Here is a 26704-nt window from a genome sequence, read left to right on the forward strand (position 1 = left end):
TACTAACGCAGAATACCTTTTCAAAAACTGCCTAAATTCTTGAAGGAGGAAATTTTCTATTTATATATTCCTTCTAATCACATCATTTTGGGCTGGAAGATATAAGAGAACTGCTGTCTTTTAATGGAATAACTTGATTACTTGGTAGTTCAGGTATTGGACTTAGGAAGCTTTGCAATTTTTTCACAGTGAAAGAAAGCTGACTAGTAAGAGAGGGTGAAATCGATGGTCGTGATGGATGCATTTCAGAAGTAAAAACAATGAATCAAATCTGGCTACGATTTGATAGTGACTGTTTCAATATTTCTGCCACTGTTTCAGTATTTCTGAAAATCACGTGCACACTAATCCTTCTGAAATTATATGGTGGCAGTTCCTGTGACACATCTGCTTCGCTGCTTCAGAGCCGCGTGCCATATTAGGTGTGAGATGTAATTAGTGTTTAAAATTAGTTTGCCTGATGGTCTTGAAAACAGTCCTTTATAATTTAGGTCAGCGCAGAAAATGCCAGCACACTATATTAGTACACTCTGCGCTGTTTTTTTCGTAGGCAGCTGCTGGGAAAGAAAATAAGCCCCACCTCCTTCCCCCATCAGCAGCAGTGGGACAGATTCTCACATGGCTTTTATATATTGTAAGAGTAGAGGTGAAAAGGTCAGTTTTCGGTCAGCTTAGATTAAATCTGCTTGTGTATAGTTATGGATAATGGACTTCTGTTAATGAGACATGTCCTATGATTAGGAAATAACACCATTTCCATAGTATCTGTATCACTACAGGGATGGAGAGCTAGGTGCTGACTTAGTGTCTTGGTGGCAAATATCATGTATTAAGTTAGATAATTTTTAAAACTAAGACAGCATCTGGTTGATTAATGGGAACATTCTATTTTTAATATAAAGACTTTGGAGAAATATTTATTGATTGTAAAAAGTTGAAGATCAGGAATAAATACTTAAAGGTTTTAAAGCCACACTTGTGCTTAGCACTGGGATATTTGACTTTAGTAACATTGAATTTCCCTTATTTGTGATATATATGTGAATGTTTTTCATTGCCAATTAAGTCATTATGCTTCAATGGCCTCTTTGAGGTGTAAATTGCATACAGTTAAATCTATTCATTTTAGTTGTATAACTGAGTGGTTTTAAGTGCATTTAAGTACATGTGCCCACATTTAGAAAGTTCTGTTTGCAGTAACCCCTCCACCCCATGCCGACCCTTAGGAGATCATTAGCCTTTTCTTTGTCTCTGTAGGTTCCTTTTCTGTTACCTTTTTATAGCAATGGAATCTGCCAGCTCTGGTTGAGTTAATCCTCCTAGTGTTTTGGGTGGAATCTTTTGATGCTGATCCAATGCTATCATTCTTTCCCAGCAAGATCCATCTTCTTTCTTACGAACGCTTTTGCTGTATCTAATATAACCTGATACTGTGTGCATCATATTCCTGTGAACCACATGCACAGCAGTGGCTACTCTGTTCATCCTAGAAGGCAGGAGATGTCTTGGTTTGCATAAATACAAGCAGTAGTACTTGTACACTGCTGAAATTATCAAATGATGTGTTTCTAGGAGTCTGTCTCCATCATCAGGCTATGGATACCTATACCCTCTGATAGTTCTGATTTGTTTCCTTTGAATCAGTTTCTTTGGAGATGTATTAATTACCAAATATTTATTGATTACTCAAAATTTTTGTGGTGCAGATTCCCAATTTTATTGCATTGTACTCACTCACAGTGCACATGTAGTATGATTTTTATGCTCCTAAGTTTATCGTGGTTCATGTAGGGGTTGGCATATTTTGACATATATGTTGCCTTGTGAGTTAGACTGTTCTGTGAATGCGAGTTAATCCATTTAGTAGGCATTCTCATTCAGCTCTTCTCCAGGCTTGATTGCGGTCTAGTTCCACCAGTAACCAAGAGCGATGCACTGAGGCTTCCTACTGCTGTTGTTGAGGGATGTTCCTCGCCTTGATTCTGATACATTTGATTAGTGTATTTTGAAGATGTGCTGGTAGTAGTGTATGTTTTATTTTTTATGAATTTCTTTTAATTGATTCTTCTATCATAATGAAATATTCCTTTTTGTCTCCAGTAAAAAAAAAATTTGTTTTTAATTTCTCCCCCTCTATTTCTGTCTCTCTCTGTCTCTCTGTGTCTAACTCTCTTGCATGTGTGTGTTTGTGCTCACACACATATATATCCCAGAATATCTGTGTGGAGGTCAGAGCACAGCTTGTGGGAGTCAGTATTCTCTTTCACAGCGCTGGTCCTGTGGAACAAACTAAGGACATCAGGCTTGGCAACCGGCTCATTTGTCAGCTGAGCCATCTTGCTGGCCCAAGGGGTCTGATATTTCTTGTTTACTTGCTCCAGCTGTTTCATGGCTACTATTTGGGTGGGAGTTCATCCTCTTTCACTTCAGTCCCCTTTGTGCTTTAAATGCAAAGCCGCTGGCCTTTAGCTGAATCCTTTCTAATGTGTTTTCTGAAGTTCTGCATCAATACCTGGCTCAGAATGCATCAAAATCATGAGACCTTGTGGTCACATTTTAATGATTAAATTGATTTGTTTTTAATAATTAGTTCCATGTAATTATTATGTACTTGAATTGTTATTTTAACTTCCTTTTCTATTGCTTTGACAAAACATCATGTCCACAGCAACTGAAAAGAGAAAGCATTTAATCCAGGGACTCATTGTTCCAGAGGTTTAGAACCCTGATCTTCAGGGTAGGGAACATGGCAGAAGGTGGCAGGCAGGCATGGCATGGCATGTCACAGGAACAGCAGCTGTGAGCTCACATCCGATACACAAACAGGAAGCAGAGAGAGCTAACAGGTAATGACTTGCATTTTTGAAACCTTCAAACCACTCCCCAGTGACACATCTCCTTCAACAAGGCCATATGTCCTAATCTCCCCCAAATCTCCTAACCTCTACCAACTGGGGATGAAGAATTCAAATATCTGAGCTTATGGGGGACATTCTCATTCAGACTATCACATTTGTCTTCCCCATTTTGCTACTTCTTTACTCTTTTTGTTCTTTTCCTTTTAGGCTTTTTTATTATTATTTCTTGTCACTAAATGTTTTCCAATGTACCATGTTCATATTTTCTTTACAACTTAATTATACTCTTTTTTTAGCAACTTACATAATTTACCAGTCTACATTAATATTCATTTAATTCCAGCAAAATAGAAAAAAAACTCTTGTAGTATATAGCTACATTTATTTCTCTTTGTATTATGACTGCCTTACTTTTTTTTTTTTTTTGAGAAAGGATTACTCTGTGTAGTCCTGCCTTTCTGGAACTCTGTTTGTAGAATAGGCTGACCTCGAACTCAGAGATCCACCTGCCTCTGCCTCCCACCACTGCCTGGCCATGACTGCCTTGCTCTTACAGCTTTATCTGCCATTCAGTTAGCAGCAGAGCTCTTCAGTTCTTAATTTATGCAGAAGTTTTTGAAATGGTGCAGGATAATGATATATTAACCTCTTTGTGAAGTTTTTTGTAGTTTTCTTTTATTCATTTGAACTAATATATGCTACTATATTATTTTAGCTCAAATAACTTCTGTCAGTAATTCTTTGAGGATAGGCCTATTGGGAATGAATTATCTCAGTACATTTTACCTGTATTATCTGTTTCTATTGTTGTATTTTGTGGCTTGTTCGTATTCTTTTTAGATAATTTTCACTATGGTGTTTGAGATATCCTGGCACCCACTATGTAGACCAGACTGGACTCAAACTCACAGTGATCTTCCTGCCTCTGCATTTGTGCGCTGAGCTTAAAAGTGCGTGCTATTATACCCAGCTAATACCTGTGGGTATCTTTTATTATCTTCAACTTACTTTTACTTATGTGTATATGTGTTTGTCTGTGTGTATATGGCATGTCTGCTCAGGTTCCTGCAGAGGCCAGAAGAGGGTGATAGGTCTTTGTGTTTATACCAAGGACTGATAAGGCTGGGTTTTCAGGACTTCTTTGTTGAGAACTGCCTACATCAGTTTATATTCACATCAGCAGTAAAGGTCCCTCTTTCCCCACTTCTCCAGAGCTGTTTGCATTTGTTCTCTTTATGAAAACACTCTGAGTAGGGTGAGATGGAACTTCTTTAATTCACTTGCCCCAATGGTTTAGGATATTGAATGGGTTGTCAGTATTTTTGGCCATTTGCATTTCTTGAAGACTGTCTCTAGTTCACTGGTGCATTTAACTTACATATTTTCAATGTCAGTGCCATTTTTTCTTCTGTTGACTATCCTGTCTATTTCTTTGTCTTTTGTAATTATTTTTACACATACACATATGTATATAACATCTGTTGACTCCATGTAGCATCGCTCATGTGTATGTGTGTTTACGGATTTGTTGGGCATTTGGGTTTTCTATGTTATATAATACCATTTTTAATTATTGGGATTATTTCCTATACTATACCCATTTTCTTTAGACAGAATTTGCCTGTGCCTATGTATTAAAATGTTTCCCTCATGTATTTTCAAGGTTTCAGGTCTAACACTAGGGCCCCTGAGTCTGTTCTTTTCCAAATATATGCCGTGACTGCTCTGTCCAAATGCAGGTATCTTTGTTGTAATTTTAATTCTTTGTTCTCTCTTCTGTTCCAGCGAACTATACATCTGTCTTAGGGCAGATGCATTACTTTTTCATTGCTGTTTCTCTGAACTACAGTTTGAGTTCTAGTATTAGGATGTCACCTGTATTACTCTCTCTGCTTAGACTTACTCTGGATTTTTTTTGTCTTTTTTGTTTGTTTGTTTCTAAATGAATTTTAGGGCTGTTTTCCTAGTTCAGTGTACACTATTGTGGGCATTTTGTAGGTACCACACTCAATCTGTAGGTCTCCAATAGTATCGTCATTTTCATAATATCCAGGCTGAGAGGTCTTTCTACCTTTTAATGTCTTATTCAGCGTTTTAAAGATTTCATTGCAGAGGTCTCACTTTCTTATTTTACTTCTAGGCATTGTAGAAGGCACTGTTAATCTGTTTCTCCAAATTCTGTTTCAAGCCAGATCACTGAAAAAGATGTATGTGGTTTTTATCTTTCTGCTTTGGGGAAAGTAGCCTGTGAGTCTCAGGGCTGTTTAAGGGAGTTGAAAGTCTTCTAAAGTATCAGATTATATCATCTACAGATAGAGTGATCTTTACTCTTACTTTCCTATTTCTATCTCCATTATGTATTTTATTTCATTACTCTAAATTTCTAAATACTGTCCCGAGTGAAAGCAGTGGGTGGACATCTTTGTCTCATTCTCTATTTCAAAAGAAATAATGGAAAATTTGTCTCCACTTAATGCAATGTTGATAGTAGATTTGTTATGAATAGCCTTTTCGATGCTGAGATTCACAGTTTCTATTCCTAGTGTCTCCAAGGATTTGGTCATGAGGGGCAATTGAATGTTGTTTCTACCGAGGGGATCATGTGATACTTGTTCTTAAATCTACTTATGTAGTCTGTTACATTTATTGATTTATAAGTGTTGAACCAGTCTTGTATCCTTGGGATAAAATTAACTTTGTCATGGTGTGTTATCTTCTTAATGTATTCTTAAATTTGGTTTGCAAGCATTAAGAATTCTTGCATCTATGTTAATGAAGGAAATTAGCCTATAGTGGGAATATTTGTTTATGGTCATAGAAATTGAGCTATAGCTTTCTTTCTTGTTGTGTCCTCCTTACTTGACTTTGTTTGGAGGGTAATGCTGCCTTTGAAATGACTTTAGTAGTGTTTTAGCTGTGTTATTTTATATATTAGTTTAAAGAATGTTGGTGTAAGCTCTTCTTTATAACCTTTCTAGAACTGGAAAGTCTATCCATTCTGACTTCAGCTTTTCTATGTGAGAAGAGATTATTATTGCTTATTATGAATCTATTTAACTTATTTTTATCTCGATCTCACATTGATAAGTCATGAGAGCCTTTGAATTTGTTAGTTTCTTTTATATTTTTTGGTGTTGCAAAATAAAAGTTTTTAAAGCATTCCCTAATTACCCCCCAGATCATTGTAATCTTGAGTAGCCTACAGATTATTTGTCTCTAATTTTATTAATCTGGAGCCTCTCCCTGTTTTGGCTACTTTTGCTTGGATTTTTATCAAACATGCTTTAATTCTAATGAGCCAATGTTTTATTGAGTTGACCGACTTTATATATCATTCTTTTAGTGAGCAGTGCCACAACCTGTATTATTTCCTGCTGCCTATGCTTTGGGTTTAACTTGCATTATATCAAGACTTTGAAGTCTATCATTTGTTTCTTTATTTGAGCTCTGAGCTGGTGAGTTATGTCAGCTTGACATGAGCTTGCGTTGTCTAGGAGAAGAGAAAATTAAGAAAATGACTCCATCTGACTGACCTGTGGGTACGTCTATGGAGCATTTTCTTGATTAATGACTGATGGGAGAGGACCCAGCTCACTGTGTGTCACCCCTAGGGTGTGTAAGAAAGTAAGCTGAGCAAACTATGGGGAGCAATGGGGAGCAAGAAGGTAAGCAATGTTCTTTCATGGCCTCTGCCTTAGTTGCTGCCTCTAGGTTTCTTTTCTGTTTGTGTTCCGGCTTGCCTTCCCTAGAAGATGCACTGCGAAATGGATGCTTAAACCAAATAAACCCTTTCCTCCTGTGTTTCTGGTCCTAACGTTTACTGCTGCAGCGCGTAGGAAGCAAACTAGAATAGGATCACTCTGGGTTTTTAATGTACACTTAAGCTATAGAATTTTCTTCCAGAACTGGATAAGTTGTATCCCCAAAATTCTATTGTGTTTTTATTTTCATTTTATTTCAAGAATTTTTAGTTTCCTCCCTAATTCAGTCAACATGGAGAATATATTGTTGATCCCCAGTGTGGTTTCTGTTGTCTCTCTGGATTTGATCTCTAATTTTATTCCTCTAAATCGTGACAGGATACAAAAATTGTTCTGATTATTGATAATTGTTAAAAATTGCTTTGTAGACTAGAAGGTGACCTGTAGGGAAGATTCTGTGAGCTCTTGAGTAAAAACCACACTGGCAACCAACTTGCATCTCTCATTCATCATCTAGTTCTATCATTCATCATCTAGTAATATATTTTTCCTAATTTGTTTGTCTCCAGCTTGAGAATACCAATTGTCTTTTTTGATCCCTAGTTTATTCCTTAGGTCTGAAGAGGTGCTACTTTTTGGAGACCCAGTAGAAACATTTGTGGGAGGAAAGTACAGACATCCCTATTTTAATCCTCTCGGTAGTCAAACCCTGAATGAGAAGCTTCTGCTCCAGGAAACCACACGTACAGATGTTTGTAATCTCCTAACAATTGCAGTACGGCAAACACAGTGGTTCATGCTTCAAGTTAGCAGGCATAAGTGGAAATTGGAAGCTGTGTTCCCTTTGCCCTTCACTGTATAGAGTCTGTGGAATGAGGTAACTTCGATGGAACTGGTTCAACTCTTCACTGCTGTGGAGAGGTGGTATGTCAGGAGACCGTGCAGCCACAGAACAGAGCGGCTTCTCTGTGGTTTCCTAGAACTCTCCAGGAATAGGTCACTCAGCTGTTATTCTTTAGAAGTAGGGAATACTTGTATAACTAGATAAATAACATTTTCATAATTTTCTATAATTTTATATATTCTTGGGATGATTTTTAAACAAATACAGAAGAGAAAAAAGACACAGGCAAAATTCTCTGATCTATGACGATTATATTCTAATTGGAATCTATGCCTAATAAAGAAATAAATGGTATATATATAGATGTATATATAAAGAAATGGTATATATAATGGTATTATATATACATATGTATACGATACACAGACACTATATATATACATATGCATATATACACACACATATCTTACTGTACATCTTGGTCTCACACACATGTATATCAGTTTTGCACATATATGTAACTCAAGACAATACTCACAGATAAATGATAGTTACACACATATATATTATACACACACACACACATGCACAGAGATAACTAGAGTCACACACATTGGTATCACTACTGAGGTGGTGTCAGATGTATGGTCACAGTTTATATCATAACAAAAATCTACCCCATATAACCAATTATAAAACAGAGAGAAATTTATTCAGCTCATGGTTTTGTAAGCTCCAAGTCCAAACAGCTCAAAAGTTGCCTTCAGCTCAGCAGGCACTGCTGTGCACACCTAGAAGTGTCAGAATGCATCTTATAATATTTATTATAAAATTCCTGAAAATAAAATACAAGAAAACTAAGCTTATTCAAAGTCTATATAAAGCTTACTGAACTTATATTTAGTTAGAATAAGTGTTCAGAATGGAAACTATGGAGCATCACGTTAAATTTTATACTTTCAGTATCAAATATATTTTACACACATATCTACCACCAATCCGAAGAGTCCATGACAGAACAAGAACTAGAAAATCTGTCACCCTACAAAGAAGCACCCATGTTGATTGCTGCTTTATTCACAATAGCAAAGCATTGTAATCAACCTAGTTGATGGATAGTGAAAAATGGGCGTGCATATAAAAGAACACCACCCATCTCTAAAGTATAAAATGAAGTCAAAATTTTGTAAGAAAATAGATGGCCTCAGAGTGTATAACGTCAGGCTGGAGGAATCAGTGACTACATCTTCAATCAGGAGCAGAGACAGAGCTGAGAGGGAGAAATAGGGCTTCATATGCCTTCTTCCAAGGAGCCACTCCTCAACAGCATCCTCTTAGTGCTAGACGCCTATAGCATAATCCCAGAGTTCTGCTACACACAGCAGAGTCCTACTGGGAACCAAGCCTTCAGCCATGATTTACATGTTGAGTAGTCTTCAGATGATATCTAGATCTGTCTACCCTATATCTACCCACTGATCTTTCTTCTATTTTAATGTCTATTTAGTATCCACCTGCCTACTTTTTTTTATCATCTCTATCATATCATATATCATATCATATATCATATCATATCATATCATATCATATCATATCTCCTGTCTGTCTGTCAGCTATGGTTTGTGAGTCCGTGGACAATGGTAAGGAATTGTATGAGACTTCCATAGAGCAACTGATGAAAGTAACGAGTTCACCGAAGTCCTACTTGGAGTTTTTGTGGATAACTGAAGTATAGGGCAGTGACTATTTAGAGGTCTGCGGTGACACAGAAGCAGCTGTAGCAGGACAAGGTCACCTCAGCATGGACGAGCTGCATCCCTGGATCGCACTGCAGAACTGGACGGCGACAGGTCTAAGGTCTCCTCTCCAAAGTCTCCACTTCCTCAAAATTAGTTACTGTTATGGAACAGGTGAGTGAGTGAGTGAGTGAGTGAGTGAGTGAGTGAGTGAGTGAGTGTTAGAGAGTGAGAGAGAGTAAGAGAAAGGGAGAGTGACTATGGTTATATGTGTGTGAGAGAGAATTGTGTGTGTGGTATGTGTATGTGTGTGTGATCTTGCAAGCTCCTGCTTTCCTGGACGTGTGAGGTTTATTCCCAATGTCCCTTGAGCTTCCCTTCTCTCTTAAGTTAAGCGCTTGTAGAGACAGCGCATGGAGTGACAATGTAGTATCTATGATGCTGTCCCTTGAGCAGCTGCTTAACAAGACAGGAAAGCTGTCCTTTCAGATCTTCATGTTGTAAGATAAGAAGCATAGAGGTATGTGCATGTTCTAGAAGGAGCACACGGAGATTAGAGCAGACCAAATGGGGTTAGAACTAACGGGTGAAGCATTGAAGATAACAAGAGAACAAGCAGACAGGCCTGTTTGGGAGAAAATGTAGCACATGATACTGTAGCTTGTCACTTATAAGGGATGTGTGAGTGCTGATCTTCCACACAACAGTGAGCACAGAGGACAGACATTCAAACGTCTTTCAAGAACTCACACTAGAAATCTTAATGGACAAAATGGGGTGATGAAAAACTAAGTGGTGGGATATGCTTAAATTCGGGATTACTTTGGAGAAAGCCGACAAAATAGTTTGAATGTGATAGGAGAAAATGATACCAATATTTTGACTTGCTTTATTAGAACTACTAAGTTGTTTCAATAGTGACATAGATAGAATCCTGGAAACAACATGTTCTATGTGCTGTCGAATTTCAGTTGGGACATATTAAGTGAAAACTAACTTAATTAGCTACATGGAGCCTGTTGGTCCTAGTTAGCTTCAGCCGTCAACTGGATACAACCTGGAGAGACTTGAGGAGCGAGTCTCGATGGAGGTGTTTCCAAGATCAGATTGCCCATGGCTGTAAAGAATTTTCTTGATGATTGATTGCTGTGGGAGGGCCCCGAGCACTGTGGGTGGTGTCACCTCTGTGCAAGTGACCCCATATTGTGTAAGAAACCAGTTAAGCATGAGTCAGACAGAGGGCAGGACAATCAGCAGCCTGATTTCCCATCGTGACAGACTGTTACCTGGATGCGTAAAATGAAATAAGCCCTTTCTTGGCCCGAGTTGTTATTGTTGTTTATCATGCTATTCAGCATAGGATACAGTTGGATACATATTAAGTACAATTCTAAAGTTCAAAAATAGCTATTTGGACTAGGGACACGTTTGGAAGTTTGGGGGCATAGTTTTTAACCTTAGGAAAATGATTGACCTTGTCAAATTAAGAAGAACCTCGAAGTGAGACAGAGAAGAACCTCATAATGGAAATTAAAATGCCCATGATGGTCCATTAAGTGAAAAGAGCCCCACAAACTAGTGTGTGATTGCTTCTGTCAAATGTGGTCCTGGCACATGGTCACATTGGAACTGGTGGGTGGGCAGAAGGTGACTACAGAGGACTTTAGGCAGGACCACCAGCGTGAGTGGGATGCAGCATGTAGAACTTTGGAGATCGCTGGGAGAAATGTGCATAAAAACTTTACACAGAACCTATTAGGCTAGGGGAATCAAGGGAAGACACCTTGATTTTGTAGCTTTTTTTCTTTGATATTTTAGGCTCATAGGAAGGTGCAAATATATGCATAATACACAATGTATATGGAGTTCCCATGTATCTCAGTTGCAAAATGTCAAACAGGAAGCAAGCATTGGCATTCACAGGGGTTGTGATAATTCCCAGACACACATATGCTTGTGTGTGTGTGTGTTCTGTTTCAACACAAGTATATAGATTTGTGCGACTGTCTACACAATCAAGATCTGGAACTTTCCCATAATTATACAGTTCTCTGTGCTATCTTTTTAAAACCATGTACCTTTCATCCCTAATGTCTGGCAACTTCTAGTGTGTTCTCTAACTCCATGGTTTTTGACAAGGCCTCACCGTAGTCTTGGCTAGTCTTAAGCACATAGAAATCTGCCTGCCTCCACCTGCTGGGTACAGCGATAAGGCATGAGTGGCAATTCCTGGCCACGCAGAATTTTAGATTTAGATGGAGATTCACATACTATGTTGTCTTTGCAATCTAACCACTGTCCAACCATAATGTTCTTGGGAAACATCTAAGATATTACTGTATCAAAGTAGTATACACACACACACACACTATATATATATATATAGTGTGTGTGTGTGTATACTATATGTGTATATATGTATATATATATAAAATATTCCTTGTAGTCTCTCAAGATTTCCACATTTATAGAATAAAAATTCTTTTTCAGAAAGCATTTTGTTTTTGTAAGTTACTTTTTTTATAATATATGAAAAAAAATGTAACCCAGATACAAAAGGCCACAGAGGGTTTTATACAGGGAATCATTACTTAACCTACACTGGAGAAAACCAAAGAAGCTGCTGGCCACATGGAGTTGCCTCCTCTTGGGAGCCAGGAGGTGCCTTAGCTACAGTTTGTTTTGCTTACTGCAGGGCTCAGCCTCAGAGGCCATTGCAGTTTTATACAGGTCAACTTAAGCAGAGTGGTCCTTAAGGATCTGTGGCTGGCTGGCTGACCTAATCAGCAGGAAGCCTTTATACAGAGCCAGCTTCTCTCGTGGGACCTTTAGAGAAAGGAAGAATAAGATAGTAAAGTGTGATGTAAGCCGCTGTGTATTCTGTGGGTGGGGACATGCATCTTCTATTCTCTCAAATCCCAGTCTGTGGGATCGGTTAAAGCAGAGACATTGCAGACAGTAAGAACGCTAGCTCCAGGGACTGCTTGCTGTCTTGCATGAAGTGACTGGCATGGTTATGTACTTCTGACACTCAGTTCTGTCCAGCAAACATTTTGAAAGAACATGAGGGGCACCGATAATCTGGTTGCATGCTCGTCATAACCCTCATCGGATGTTAGAGCTTAACTGTAGAATGTTCAGGATCCCATAAGTGACCAGGAATTTTCACCTGCACGGACAAGAGTAATATGGAGTCACAAACAGAAAAATCATCGGCAGAAAAGCAGTCAATCAGACGGGAATGAAGTCCAAGCACTTTCCATGAAACACTGTTTGAGAGTATGTGTTCTAAGCAACTCAGGGAACAGTGAGGACAGAGCCGTGTGTGGTAACACTTGGGGTAATGGGAGGTCAGCTTTTCCTCCTTTAAATGGAACAGCTTATGGAAGAGACGAGATGTCGGGAGCAGTTAGATGAGGAGAGGAGGAAATGTCATATAACAGAGGCTATTAGATAAGGCAAACAATCAAGGAGCATGGGGCTGCCTCACTGCAAACAAAGCCGTGACATTCACAGAGCAGGTACTAAGCAAAGGCTATGAGCGTGATCAATAGGACTTTGGGGAGACAGAGGTTGCCCCTTCAGATCATGGTGAGGAGAATCAGGGTTGAGTTTTCAGCAGCGCGAGAAGGGTAAGGTGGTAAGGGAAGGTGTGTGTTTGTGTGTGTGTGGGGGGGTTCTCTGAAGGCAGGAATTCTCTGCACGGACATTAAATGGGCCTTTCTACACTGCTGATAGAACTGTCATAGGAAATCGCCTCCGTTCTTGGACTGAGGACTCAGCCTAAGTTTAGAAAGACCTTTCCGGAAGCATCTTCCTAGACAAAGAGCTAAATGGAAAACAGTGAAAAGGTTAAGGGAATTTTTTAATGAAAGCAGAATTCAGAGCAGGGGTACTGTCTGTGCCTTGCAAGAAAGGACAAAGGGAAAAGCTAGGAGAGAGAACCATTTGCCTCTGGGCTTTGTCGGTTGAGCCTTTTATTGAGTTGAACATTAAAAAAAAAATGGATTCTTCCCAGAATAATGTGAGCCTCTGGAGTGACAACCGTTCTCTGCTTGCTTGGGCTAACAAGGAAAAATTATTAATCAGAGTCTATTACTGTACACTTTAACTTTGTAGTCAGTGTATTCTGTGTGGCCAAAAGCTCATTAGTGTTAAAGAGATAACTGACTGGATTCATTAACATGACTTTACCCTTCAGTCTTTGAAAAGAGCAATAACAGTCTCGATTGCTAGGGATTTACCCCTTTGGTTTCGTTAACTTTAATCCCAGAAAGCTTTGTGTTAATGTCATCAGTTTACTCTAGTTTTGCAGCCAGTTTGAAGCCATTATTGGTTCATCTTTGACCTGCAAATCCTAAGCCGACACTCTCCTTCCTTTTTGGGGTGGGGGGGGGGAAGTTGCCACTATCGTTTTATGTTCAGTAAACATCAGTCTTAAATACATACAGTAAATATACACCATAGCAAGGGCACCTGACACAGAGGTGCAAAACCACAGACTGTGACATCTGTCCTAAGTCAGTAAACCTAAAAAAAAACAAAAAAAAAAAACCTATAAACTTTTTTTTTTTTGAAACAGAATTTTTCTGTGCAACCCAGGCTGGCCATAAACTAACTAATGATCCTCCTGCCTCAGCCTCCTGAGGGCTGTAATTACAGGAATGTGTCACCAACCTGGGTTTCTAACTTGAAAATCAATACGTACATCATGACAATGATACTTTTCCACAATGGGTGTGGAACACCCCAGGCAACATACACACCTTTAAGAAATAATTTCCTTAACTAGCCCTATATTATATAATGTTTCTTTTAATCCATGCTATACACAATTACATCATGTAACTAAGCTTAACCACAGTTTAATAAGAAAACTCACTTTTGTACTGTTTGTGATACAGGAGGAATGGCGGGCCACTGAACACTTTCAACGTAATGACTGTCATTTAAGATTATGAAAACATTTTCATTTCAAATGTATATAATCTATTTAGCTGAACAAAGGAAAGAGAAGGGGGAAGATAACTTGGCAGATGAGAGAATTTCAACACAAGGTTCACTGTCTAGAGTTCTTCGTTCCATGTCAGTGCAAAGTGGTAATGTTCTGCAGTGCCCTATACAGAACGCCAGATCAGGCCGTTCTTACTAGGCTCAGCGGTGACTGGCTGTTGAGGGGACTCACGAAACTGTTTGCTTGTGAACGTTTTGAGCTCCCTTTCTGAGATCCTGTTTACTCTCTGTTTGCCTAACTCCTTGTCTACCCTGACAGACTCTAGCTACGTCATTCTACTCTGGACTGTAAGGTTCCCCGAACAGCAGCCAAAGTAAAGTAAGAAAAGTGGGATGGGATAGGGAGACATAACCTTATTTTGATGAAATCACTGACTCAAAATAAATAGCTTGGTGCTGTTCCCTAAGCTGTGCGAACATTTCTAGAAACAACAGTGTGCCATTTGCTCTAATGGGCCCCTTCTGTCGAACATTTCAACACCACGGTTCTAGTCCACATCCACAAATAAGGTATAGCCCTTCTGACAAAGCTGTATGTTGCTGTAATGGGAGAAAAAATGCTTTTAAATGTTTCAAACATGCCTAAGCAAATGTGTTCCTACAAGAAAGTATTTGTTTGAAAGCTAAAACACATAAACAATAAACTTCAGCCTGGTGTTACTTAGATTCATGATTTCATTTGTAGCATTGCCTTTGTGCAATGAATCTAATTAATTCATGATGAAACTCTAATACTTTGATAAATGATTATCGGTTCAGACTTACTCAAGAAGAAGCAAAATAACCGAGTAATTGAGGGCACAATGCAGTTGTTGATGCTGACTTTCTTCAGTGTATTTTGATGTGCCATAAATGTAAAAATATTTTATTGTCCTCTTTATATATCTTTATAATTAGAAGAGGAAATGAGTTCTTGCAAGTAAACATTATCTAGGCTTTGAGAAAGAATGAGATAAGACTTTAACATGTGTGACAAAATTATTTATGGCGAAACTATTAAAAACTTACAAATGTGACCCTGGGTTCTTTCCATATGGCTATTTTTATAGATTCTTACAAACCAGAAGACTCCTCCCCCAAATATGCCAGGCTTAATTTTCTGCTCTATGGAGCACAGCTAGTGGGCTTGCAAGGCCCTGTGACATTTTCCACAGCGTGAGTTGCCAACCACTAGAAGCCTGTGGCAGAGCTTAATCTACAATATACAAGCTGACAATTGGTGAAGAGAGGTTTATGTAATTCTTGCTAATATTCCTCCCTGGCGATTACATCACCGCCATAGAGTCCTCAAAGCTGAGCTGGTGAATGCCTGAGACGTTAGCTCTTTCTTCCCATGACCCGATACAGTCTTCCTGCTCTCTGCTTTACGGAAGACTTGCAGTAACCTCTGCAGTTTTGTTAAATGCCTAAAATAATGGAGCACATTTGATTGCGCTGCCTTCAGCGTGTGTGAAGGCTGTGATTTCAGTCGTCAATATTTCTACAGAGTGGCCTACATTCGTTTCAATGTCTCCTGAAGAATGTTAACTAGTGAAATAATGGCTTACTGCTCCCCGTATTCTAATGATGAAGTAATTTGATTGAACCTATAATTTGAAGAATTTGTAATGACAGCAGTTGAAGTCAGTGGAACTAAAAACTTTATTTATTGCATGGGTAGGCTCTAGTTCAGAGGAGAATTCTCTGTGGTGTCGTGGTCAGATATGCCTGTGTGTCACCCAATGCTGCTATGTTGGAGGGAAATGTGCTTGTGCAGTCATAATGTGACACCTTTGTTTGGTTCAATGATCTTTAATCGACTCTGTGTGTACACAGTAATAAATAAGTAGACATTGTAGCCAACTGGAACACATTTGAACAATCAAATTGCAGTTTTTAAATATGAATTCCCATGAAAATTATTGAAAGTTTTTGTTTCCTTCTTGCCCTAGATGCGATCCTACCTTTCAAAACTAAAGAATTCATGGGTTGATATTGTTCCATGTTTAGATACTGCCTTACGGGTCCTTTGGGGGAGAAAGAGAGTCACAAGAACTCTGAACACCCTACATTCTGTTGGTTGAAAGTGGTACTGGGCCCACATTCATTCATCAGTGATTGACTGACATTTTCCCCAGTAGACTGTGCAGTCCCCAAGGGGACTGAATATGATCCACAGAAAAGTGGGACTCTACAGAAAAATTTTAGAATGAGTTTCATTCAAGAGACTTCAAACTAACTGGTTGGTAATTGGATTAGATATCCTCAGAAAATTCTGACATTTCATAATTATGTAATAGAAATGCGATTGCATTTACTTTTAAGATCTATAAGGTAACTTTTTAAATGCCACAATTTCCACAAACTTAGCACCTTCACCAAATGTCAACCCCTTCCATAATGCTGATATTATAAAATCATGAATATTGATGTTATTTATAACCTGCTTCAGATGTTGCAACCATGATTTACTTGTTGTGTTTCTTGGCTGGCTCATGTTTTTCCTTTATTCTTGTGGCTCCATCATTGTTTTGACTTAGAGAATTCCTCCCGCCCCCCGCCCCCAGACCTTTGCCTTCTTAATGTTGATGCTTTGTAAGAATGATGGCCAGTTGCTTTGGAGACTGTCTCGCAATTGTTTTGTAAAGTTTTCCTTCCTGACTAAATGCAGGCTGTTCATTCTGAGTCTGAAATCCCAGGAGGTGTGAGTTCATCCAGGAGGCTGAGGCTTGTGATACCCAGTTGCTCACTTGGTTGCTGTGTTGTATCTCATTTTCGTCATCATATTCTACTAGCTACTAAGTGTCTTGTGGGAAGGCTGCCTGGAATTACCTAATATCCTATTTCTCCACTTTTTCATGTTTTTTTTCACTACTTTTAACACTCAGAACTGATTCTTGCCTTCAAAGCAATTGATAATGTTTCTATCAAGATTCTTTTCTTATGGTTCTTCCTATGCTTTTTCCATGTGATTTCTACTCTGAGAATAAGTTAGTTCATTCTCACTTATTCAGTCGACTACTTATCTATAGAGCAGCTGTCGGGTGTTCATTTTATTCTGCTCACACGCTCTAGACTGGGCCATTGAGAACACTCTCAGGTTGGGTTCTGTGTCCCTATGACATGCTATTGACCCTTGAGTTTTTGCACACGCTCAGCACCACAGGACCTTGTAGTCTCTCATCTTGTTGCTTTTTCTCTTCTTGTTCATCTCCATCCCATTCTTCACATCAGCTGTTTCCTCTGAGACCATGGACAGATGAGTGGAAACCAAGGTCTGGATTGTTTACTGTGCTTATTGCTTTGTTGCCATTGAATCGAAGAGGAAATGTGTAATCCTAGTCACGCACACAGCAACACACAGCTGTACCTATTTCATATCTCTCTGCTCACACAAAGATTCACATTAGGGTCTTACTGACGCCTCCTTTCTAAACTGTTACCTTTTATTACATGAAACTGCTTCAAAAATATCACTAGAATATATTTATTGTACAAAGTTACGTTATATTATGACATTTTCATATATGTCATTTCTTTGCCCATTTCCATCTCTCATTTAGCTTCTCTCTTGTCACCCCTCCCGACTGCTGATGGTTGTCTGTCTCTTCCCAAAATCTTCACTTTCATATAAATGGTCATTCATTTACAGATGCATAGTTGCCGTTCTGGCTTATTTGATTAGTTTGATGGTAACCAGGTCCATCGTCTTTTTATTCCAAATGACATAATTTCTTCATCTTTATGACTAAATAAAACCCCATTAGGGAGGAAGAAAGGGAGGAAGATGATAGATAGATAGATAGATAGATAGATAGATAGATATATAGATAGATAGATAGTAGAAAGATAGTAGATAGATAGATAGTAGATAGATAGATAGTAGATAGAGATAGATAGTGGATAGATAGATGATAGATAGTAGATAGATAGATGATAAATGATAGATGATAGATAGATGATAAATGATAGATAAATAGATAATCTTAAAGTTTCATCCACTGATATACATTGCAGATGATACTATAACTTCATGATTTTTAGCATTGCTAAATGTTGGAGTGCATGTATCCTTGGGGTGTGGTGACTTAGGTTCCTTTAATTGTATGCCCATTAGTTGTTGTTGGAGGCTGCTTGTTCATTTCCCAACCGCCCTGACTCAAAATAATCACACAGAAACTATATTATTTGCAATACTGTTTGGCCAATATCTTGACCATATTTTTAGCTAGCTCTTGTATCGCAAACTAACCCATCTCCATCAATCTGTTTATTGTTATGTGACTGTGGCTCACAGGGTAAAGTTTCTTCTGTCTTCCAGTGTCTATCTCCAGCAGGGCTAGATGGCTTCTCTTTGACTCCACCTTCTTTCTTCCAGCATTCAGTTTAGCTTACCCTGCCTAGCTCTATTCTGCCTGGCACAGGCCCAAAGCAGCTTCTTTATTAACCAATGGAATTTACAGCATAATGAGGGGAATCCCACATCAAATAGTGGAGTAGTTGTATCATACAGTAGTTTTTTTAATTCTTTTTTTTTTTTTTTAATTTTGGAGGATATTTCTTACTGACTTTTTACAATGGCTATACTAACATTCCTATGGCAATGTATAAAGTTTCTTCTGCCCCCCCATATCCTTACCAGCATTTGTTCTTTGTTTTCTCGATGATAGTAATTCTGACAAGGCGAGGTAGAATGTCAGTGTACTTTTGACTTGAGCATTTTTTTAAATACATACTATTCATATGTACTTCTTTTTAAGAAATATCCAGTTGATTTGCAAATTTGTTGGTTGGGTGTTTGGAGGTTTGGGTACTTGAGTACTAAGAGAGCTATATATTCTAAATATCAATTCAGTATCAAATGTCTGGTAGCCACAAAGCTTCTCACATTCTGTAGGTGGTTTTTTCACTCTCCCAGTCGTTTCCCGTGGGATTCCATTTGGTAATTCTTGTTATTATTTTTGGGCTACTGGTGTTCATTTCAGAATTCTTTGCCTATCCCTCTATTGAAAAGTGTTTCACTTTTATTCCGGAAGTCTTTGGCATTTTCCTGGAGCACTTTCAAACGGGTATGTCTTACATCAAAGCATTTGATCCCTTTTCATAACTACTTTGTTCAGACTGAGAAACTTCTCTCCTTTGTCATCAATATATTTAATCAATTGCATAGCCCTCAAATGCTGCGCAAAGAATCCTCATACTTACAATTTCATGCCACTATGAAAAGTAAATATTTATCTGGAGTACAATATGTATGAACATTTCTTATCATTAAATCTATGTGGTCACAGTAATGTTTCTGAAAATTACTTAGTTTAGCTCCATTCTTAGATTTCTAAGTGTGACTATTTATAATGTAAGGCTCATAGTATTTGTGAATTTCTGAACTTAATGTTATGTGTTATTGTATTGATTATTTTAATATTTGAAGTCATATTGTTTTCTGGTTTATGTCAGCCATATGTAGAGATATCTTTATCATTTGCTTACCAATTCAATTTGTATGCATTTCTCTTGAAAATTGTTCATTTTATCTAGGTTTTAAAACATGTGTGCATGTATCCCTCTAGAGTAGTCTCTCATAATTTTATTTTATTTCATTTTTCAGTAGTTAGTTCCTTTGTAATTTCTCATTTTTATATAGCTTTGCCTTTTTTATTTTTCCTGGTCAGTTTTATGTCTTCCTTATTTTGTTACAGTTACTTTTTAAACAACTAGAGTATTGACTTTTGAGTTCTGTTTTTTTGATTTACTTTTGTTATTTCCTATCTTTGTCTTCAATATTTCTTCCTGTATGCATTCTTTTTTATTTAGCTGGAAATTCAAGTTTTATTTTAGACATTTCATTCACCCTATAGAATATTTATTGAGAGAAATAAGGCAATATGTTTGGATCAAACAATTTTTTTTTTGTGGAAATTAGCTTACCTTTTAAAAATTTTACTGTATTTCTTGCAAGTGTGGAAGACTCCATAGCTGGGGACTGTGTAAAATGCCTGTAATCCCACCTCTGGAGTTGGGGGATGGGCAGTTACAAGTTCAATGTCAGCTAATGTTCCTTAGCCAAATCCTGTCTCTAAGCAAAATAAAACTAAACTAAACCAAACCAAAAGAACAACAACAAACAACAATAGCAACAAAACCCAACCAACCAAACAAGAAATAATTTAAAAAGTAGGGACTATGGAGGAAAGGAGCCAAGTAAGAGGCCAGATATAGCATGGACCTTGAAAGTCCGACAAGCATGGTTGAAGTCCCAGATCCACTGTTTTCTTGTCATCGGACTTTGGCATATTCTAAATTTGCTGATTCACAGTTTCTTTCTTTGTAAAACAGAAAGGAAGACATCTCATATCTTATGAGTACTGTGATGACTTCTAAAAATTACCAGCCAAAGGCTTTATATTGTATGATCAGTGTATCACACCACCTCTCCTTCTCCATTGTAAGTTTTAAGCAACAACAGGAGAGAGAGACAGAGAGACAGAGATGAGAGAGAGAGAGACAGAGAAAGAGATAGAGAAGGAAAGACACACACACACACAGAGAGACAGAAAGTACAATAAGTAGTCACTGAATACTTTAAAGAGCTTGACTTAGGCAAACTTAATTTTGTTGCTCCACAGGTGTCTCCACAGAATGCAGAGTTTCCCAAAGAGGTCAGATATGTGGCTTGATTGTCACAAAGTGATAGGAACCCTGACCATGACTCAAAGATCCCACTCTTTACTTCCAATACACATTATTCTCCTCTTATTGATAATTGCACTTTTTATTCAAAACTGACTCAGATTCTGAATATGAATTATAAATGGTTGGCTGGTAGCTCAGGCTTGCCATTGGCTAACACTTACACTTAGCCCATTTCTATTAATCTGTGTGTTTCCACATGGCTTGGAGCTTGTTGTTTCATTCCTACACATCCTGCTTGCTGGGCAGCTGGCTGGCATCTCCAGACTCTTCTCCTATCTAACATTCTCAGTTTGGCTTTTCCACCTAGCTTTATCCTGTTCAGCTATTGGGCAGTCAGTTTCTCATTAAACCATACAGTGACAAATCTCAGTGTACAAAATTATTCCACAGCCTTTGGTGTTATTGATACTTTATTTTTAATTAGCATGTAAAACACACAACAATGTTGGCTGACCTAGCCTGTTTGTTAAAAGATAAGAAACAGGAGCTTTTTCATAGATGTATCCATTAGGACTAGGTTCTGCAACTCTGCAGTTTGATCATTTTGTGAATAACAGTATACAGAATGAGCAAGTTATATTTAGGAATATATACAGAAATGCATATGTGCATTTGACAACAATTAAAAAGAAGCCATCAGTTTGAAGCAGAGCAAGAAAGAATATAGGGGAGAGTTTGGAGTGAGGAAACAGAAGACATAAATGATGTAATTATAGTATAATCTCAAGAATTAAAGAAATAATGTAAAGAATAAAAACTGTAAGATGTGAAAAACATAAGCTACCAGTGTGTGAGTAAATGTGTGCAGATTATGTTGAAATAATAACTGTGAACTCTGTGAGCATATTTCCATTCATACTCTTCTTTACCACCGTCTCTGTTTCAGAAACAGTGAGTGGGACTACTGGATCACTTCTATTGACAACAGTTCATACCTTTCCTTGGGACACTTTCCTCAGAAGACCAGCTCACGTCCAGTTTGCTCCGCTATCCTCCCAAATTCACAGGGTTCTTCTAGAGCAGACATCTTTAGTCTCCCCAAGACTGGTAAGAGTGTAAAAATACCTTTGCTATTTAATGACATGGTATGTCCTGTAAGATTTCTACTTTTTTTTGCTGATTGGAAAGATCCATCAGATAAAAATCATTGATGCTTTGATTAATGTCTTTATCAGTAGTCAAGCAGATGCTGATCTATTTGAAAGTGTTGTTGTGCATAAAGTAACAAAGCTAACATTTATTGTTGGTAGAGCTTCCTATCAAGCGTTCTTCCCTGTAACAATGTGATTCAGTTTTATGAAACCTATAATTGCCACAGACTATGTTGGTTTTACCTCTGTAAAACTAATAGCTGTAAAATGAGGAAGCAATTTCTTTAAAATTGGCTATGATGAAAATGTGTGTGTTGTAATTACCTCTATGCAAATTGTTTCCTACCTGGGTTTTCCTCATTGTGTTGCTCATGTCTGTAATTTATTCTTTCTTTATTCTTTCAAGCTTCTTTCTTCAGCTTTGGCATACTGTGTTATAATACATAAAATTGCCAGATATTCCTATCAGGGCTAAGTATAAGTGAGGCAGGGCTGGGAAAAGACTGAGGTGGAACCAGATGGTAGAGCAGGAGTCGTTCCTGCGGGATTCCTGAGGAGAAGCTGAAGCTGAATAAAGATGGCTCTCCATCTTCTAGATGCCGAGTGGCTTCCTGAGAACAGAAGCCTGGGGATAAAACCCATTGATGGCTCACAGCATGAAACCAGTAAGTAGACAGACCTTAGGACATGGAAGCCACCCAAAGGCATCCCTTCTCATGCACACAGGTTATTATTCACCTCTCATATCTGAGACTTTGGATCTAAATCAGTGCCTCAGAGACATAAATCAGGAAGCAACTGAATGTGTGGATGGAGACAATCTCCTGAGGTCCACATTCACCTACGGGGTCCGGCAACTTTTTCTGCATTTTTGATGATAGCAAGGAACTTATTTCCTCAAAGTTTAATAGTAAGAAAGGCCTAGGATCTTGGAGGTTGAAGGTGTGTAAATGTCATCGTTCACAATGCAGTGACTGAGAATAGTCTAGAGACAGATCAAAGATTATAATTTGATTTATGACCTTGGTACCTTCTAGGCATGACTTCTGGGTAGTTTTGAAAATTGAAAATAAAACAAATTCATAGAGTCTTATACTAGGTCTGTTACTCAATGAGTGTTCAATAAGTAGGCATTATTTTACTAAGCCAATGTACAAATATTTGAAATGATGTTTTTTAGGCTAATTGATCTTGATCTCAATGCAATTTTTTCTGTGAGGACTTAAGTTTCTCATCCGAAAGCTTTCTTATGTTGAGTTTTCCTTACTCTCACACAGCCCTCCCGGTTGGAACATATTGCTAGAGTTCTCAAGGGTAAATCTGAAGTCTTAAATCTGATGAAGATGTGTCTGAAGATTACTGTAGTTTCAAATTTATTGTCATTTTGTCACTTCTACCCCCTTGATTTCTTGAGCAGAGTATCTAAATGCCCTTGTCTTTGAAACAAGAACAATAGAATATTTATCCCCATTACCATCAACAATAAATGCTATCTACAATCCACAGGTCATGCTACAGTGTTAATAAATGCAGGTGAGGCACAGTGATTATTACCGTCGTCATGATTATAATTATGCTTTAATACATGTTCAGCTGCCTTTGCTGTGGTTGCCGATGTGCTTGGTCTACTTGGTTCTAGTTCAGGAGGCTCTCATACAGATGGTGTCTCACATTTCCGGGGTGCCACCATTGCCCAGCAGTTGCTGCTGGCCTTTAATTTGTGAAACTGAAAACAAGCGTCTCAAATGTTTTTAATTTAGCTTTTGAAACATCGTCATTTAGACCCTGAGTGCAGGGTGTTGAAGCGAAAATCTCATCTGTGATGCTGCTAAATCATCTCCATGGAAAACTACTTATAAGCTTTCCAAATGTTATCATTTCCAAGGGGAATTATAAAACATTGATTTTTTTTTCTAAAAGTCATCTTTATACTTTGATTCTTAACAACAGATTTTTCCAGGCCTTTTTTTTTTTATTTAGGGCTTCCCGACACTGACTCCACCTTCATGGTCATAAGACAAATATTCAGTAGGCATGATCCACCACAGTCCACCACCCCTCCTCTATTGGCCTAACTTGGCACTCAGTTTTGTCTATGTGGTTTTGTACTTTTGGAATCTGGCTCTCTATTCTATCCTTAATGTCAACTCTGATTTGGTTTATGATTTGCCACAGCAGGTGAGTTTCAGGAAGCCAAAAAGTTTGCTTCCACATCTCATACTTGGGTCTGATAAGCATCAAACAGAACTGAGAAACAGGAATTTGGGGGAACAACAAAATCATATTTTATGTTTTTTCCCTCCATTCTATATTGTATATTTGTTTCCAGTGCAGTTTCAAAGTTAGTACCAAGAACAAGCAGTCATAAGAATGATACACATCTCCCAAGATGTGTTCAAGATTTATAGCTTAACTAGCATTAAATATAGTAATTAGTAGTGCTAATTTACCTTTTTATGTGGTGTGGGCCTAAGCCAGATTTTTTGACAGGAGCAATGTAATTAAATTATTTCAATGAGGCTTATAGAAGTAAGTAAACCATATGAGCTTTCATTGTAGGCTAAAAGGTTGTACAAGACCATCTCCACAAACTTACAAAGTTAAAAGCTACTTTCATGGGAAATTTTTAGATATATTTAGTTTAGGTGTGTAAAATACTTATTCACCCATATTTAAAATGTAAAAACTTTTAGAGTATATTTTTCTATCTGTATTATTAAATCTAGTCTTTTGTGTCCCAATTTAATTAAAAGATTTTTGGGCTTATTGTTAGTTTGCCAGCAATACCAAGCATGAGGGGTAAACATAATTAACATTTCTGAGTACAATCACTACCAGATTAGGGACTCAGCACAAGCTATGTGCTAAGAGTAGTATATTACCAGTTATTAACTTGTAGGTCTGTTTTAATTCTGTGGACTAGAGAAGAGAATTCATATTTAGTTTATTCAGGAGATTGTAACAGGAACGAGGGCTGGCTTGTTGGCGTTTCTGTCCTGCCCGGTACCCCACAGCCGGCAAGCCCCAAAGAAAATCACACGGAGATCTTTATAAGTTATAAAGCTGATTGGCCCATTAGCTCTAGACTCTCACTGGCTAACTCTCACATCTTGCTTAACCCATTATTCTGATCTATGTTAGCCAAGTGGCTCAGTACCTTTTTCAGTGGAGCAGATCACATCCTGCTGCTTCGGTGGTCTGGGCAGGAATGGGAGAAACCAACTTCCTCCTTCCCAGAATTCTCCTGTTCTCATTACATCATTTCTGCTTCCTGTCTGGTTTTTCTGCATATACTTCCTGCCTGGCCAATCAGCGTTTATTTAAAACATGATCAACAGAATACAGACAATTCTCCTGCAACAGGAGATGATGTGAGGTGGGTCTGCTCTGGGTTTGTTTTAGCCTGACAGGGGGAACAGAACGGCTTTCTTAAAGTCATGCCAAGAAATGGAGAGAGACAGAGACCCAGAGAGACAAAAGAGAGGTAAGGAGACAGATGGGGAGTGGTTCATAAAAGTCTCAGATGTAGTTAAATTCTTATGCCCTTTCACTGGGTCTGTGTTCATTTAATATTGATTCTTATTGCTGATATGTTTATTGATCATCCAGGTGTCTTATTAAGATGTTAAAAGTGGTCCAACCTCTGCACCCAGATCCTGCACATCCTTTTTCAGGGCCCAGCCTGATGAGATGCTTGACCCTCCTCTCTGCACAGATTCCCCACTCTACCTTACCTACTGTAGTTCCTACACCCAGTTCCCTCTTCCTCCCTGCTGAGTCTGACCACGCTTGACTATACTGCAGCCAATCTTAAGGCTTCTTCCAGGACCTGCCCTTCCCTTCCCGTAACACACAGGCCAATTAAATGCGCAACTCCTCTAACCAACCATCTACCTCCTTCCAATACTCTAAGATTGGAGGAATGATGACTCACATCCTGCATTCCAACCAATTCCCTTCTGTTTACCTGACTTCTTTCTACTGAAGCCATTTAAACCTCTAGACTCAACCTCTTGTGCATCCTCTCTTCTACTATCACCAACTCTGTTCATATCACACACAGAAGTAACAAGAGATGTCCACATGCCCAGATTTCATCACAAAAATTACAAACAATATGAAAGATCTAACCAACATCTCCTCTCTAAAATCTACCAAAGAGAATTACCTAGATGAATGTCAGGACCCATAATTTTAAAAAATCATAAAGACCATCAGAGAATAAAATGAATCTGAAGAAGACACTAAGAAGAAGTTCATTGAGATTAAGGAGAAAGAACATAAGGAGAATAAACACCTGAGTGATGCCCAAGAAAACACAAACATAGGCTGATGGAAATGACAAAGACAATTCAGGTCTTCAAAAGGAAACCCTGAAGAGGACTCAAGCTGAAATGAAGACAGAATTAAAAGCTCAGCAGCTCAACTAGAAAATTCAGTGGAAGAGCTTGGAAGTAGAATGAATGAAGCAGAAGACAGACTTTCAGGACTCAAAGATAAAGTAGAGGGTCAAGACAAAATAAGTAAAATTATAAAATTATTAATTGCGGAGAGGAAGACACAGGAAATAAGGGACACTCTGAAAAGAAAAAAACCCTTCAAATTATAGGCAAAGATAAAGGATAACAATCCCAATCACTGACATAGACTGCATCTTCAACAAGATCATAGAATAAACTTCTAAGTAAGGAAAGGCACACGTACAGATATAAGAAGCACACAGAACCTCAAAAGGACAAGAGCAAAAAAGAAAATACCCACATCATATTATAGTCAAAACAGTATACAT

At 38.2% G+C, this 26704-nt stretch overlaps 1 protein-coding gene across 4 annotated transcripts in view; it reads left to right on the forward strand.

Annotated features, from left to right (window-relative positions):
- The window catches only part of Dlgap1 (DLG associated protein 1), a 763362-nt gene that overhangs the window by 86117 nt on the left and 650541 nt on the right, over positions 1-26704 (forward strand). For all 4 annotated transcript variants that reach the window (XM_057758282.1, XM_057758281.1, XM_057758279.1 and 1 more), the window contains exon 2: positions 21711-21871. The gene's annotated coding sequence lies outside the window, so the exon portion shown is untranslated. The remainder of the gene's footprint in view (positions 1-21710; positions 21872-26704) is intronic.

Source organism: Chionomys nivalis, chromosome 26 (assembly GCF_950005125.1).
Source record: "Chionomys nivalis chromosome 26, mChiNiv1.1, whole genome shotgun sequence".
NCBI classification, from domain to species: Eukaryota; Metazoa; Chordata; class Mammalia; order Rodentia; family Cricetidae; genus Chionomys; species Chionomys nivalis.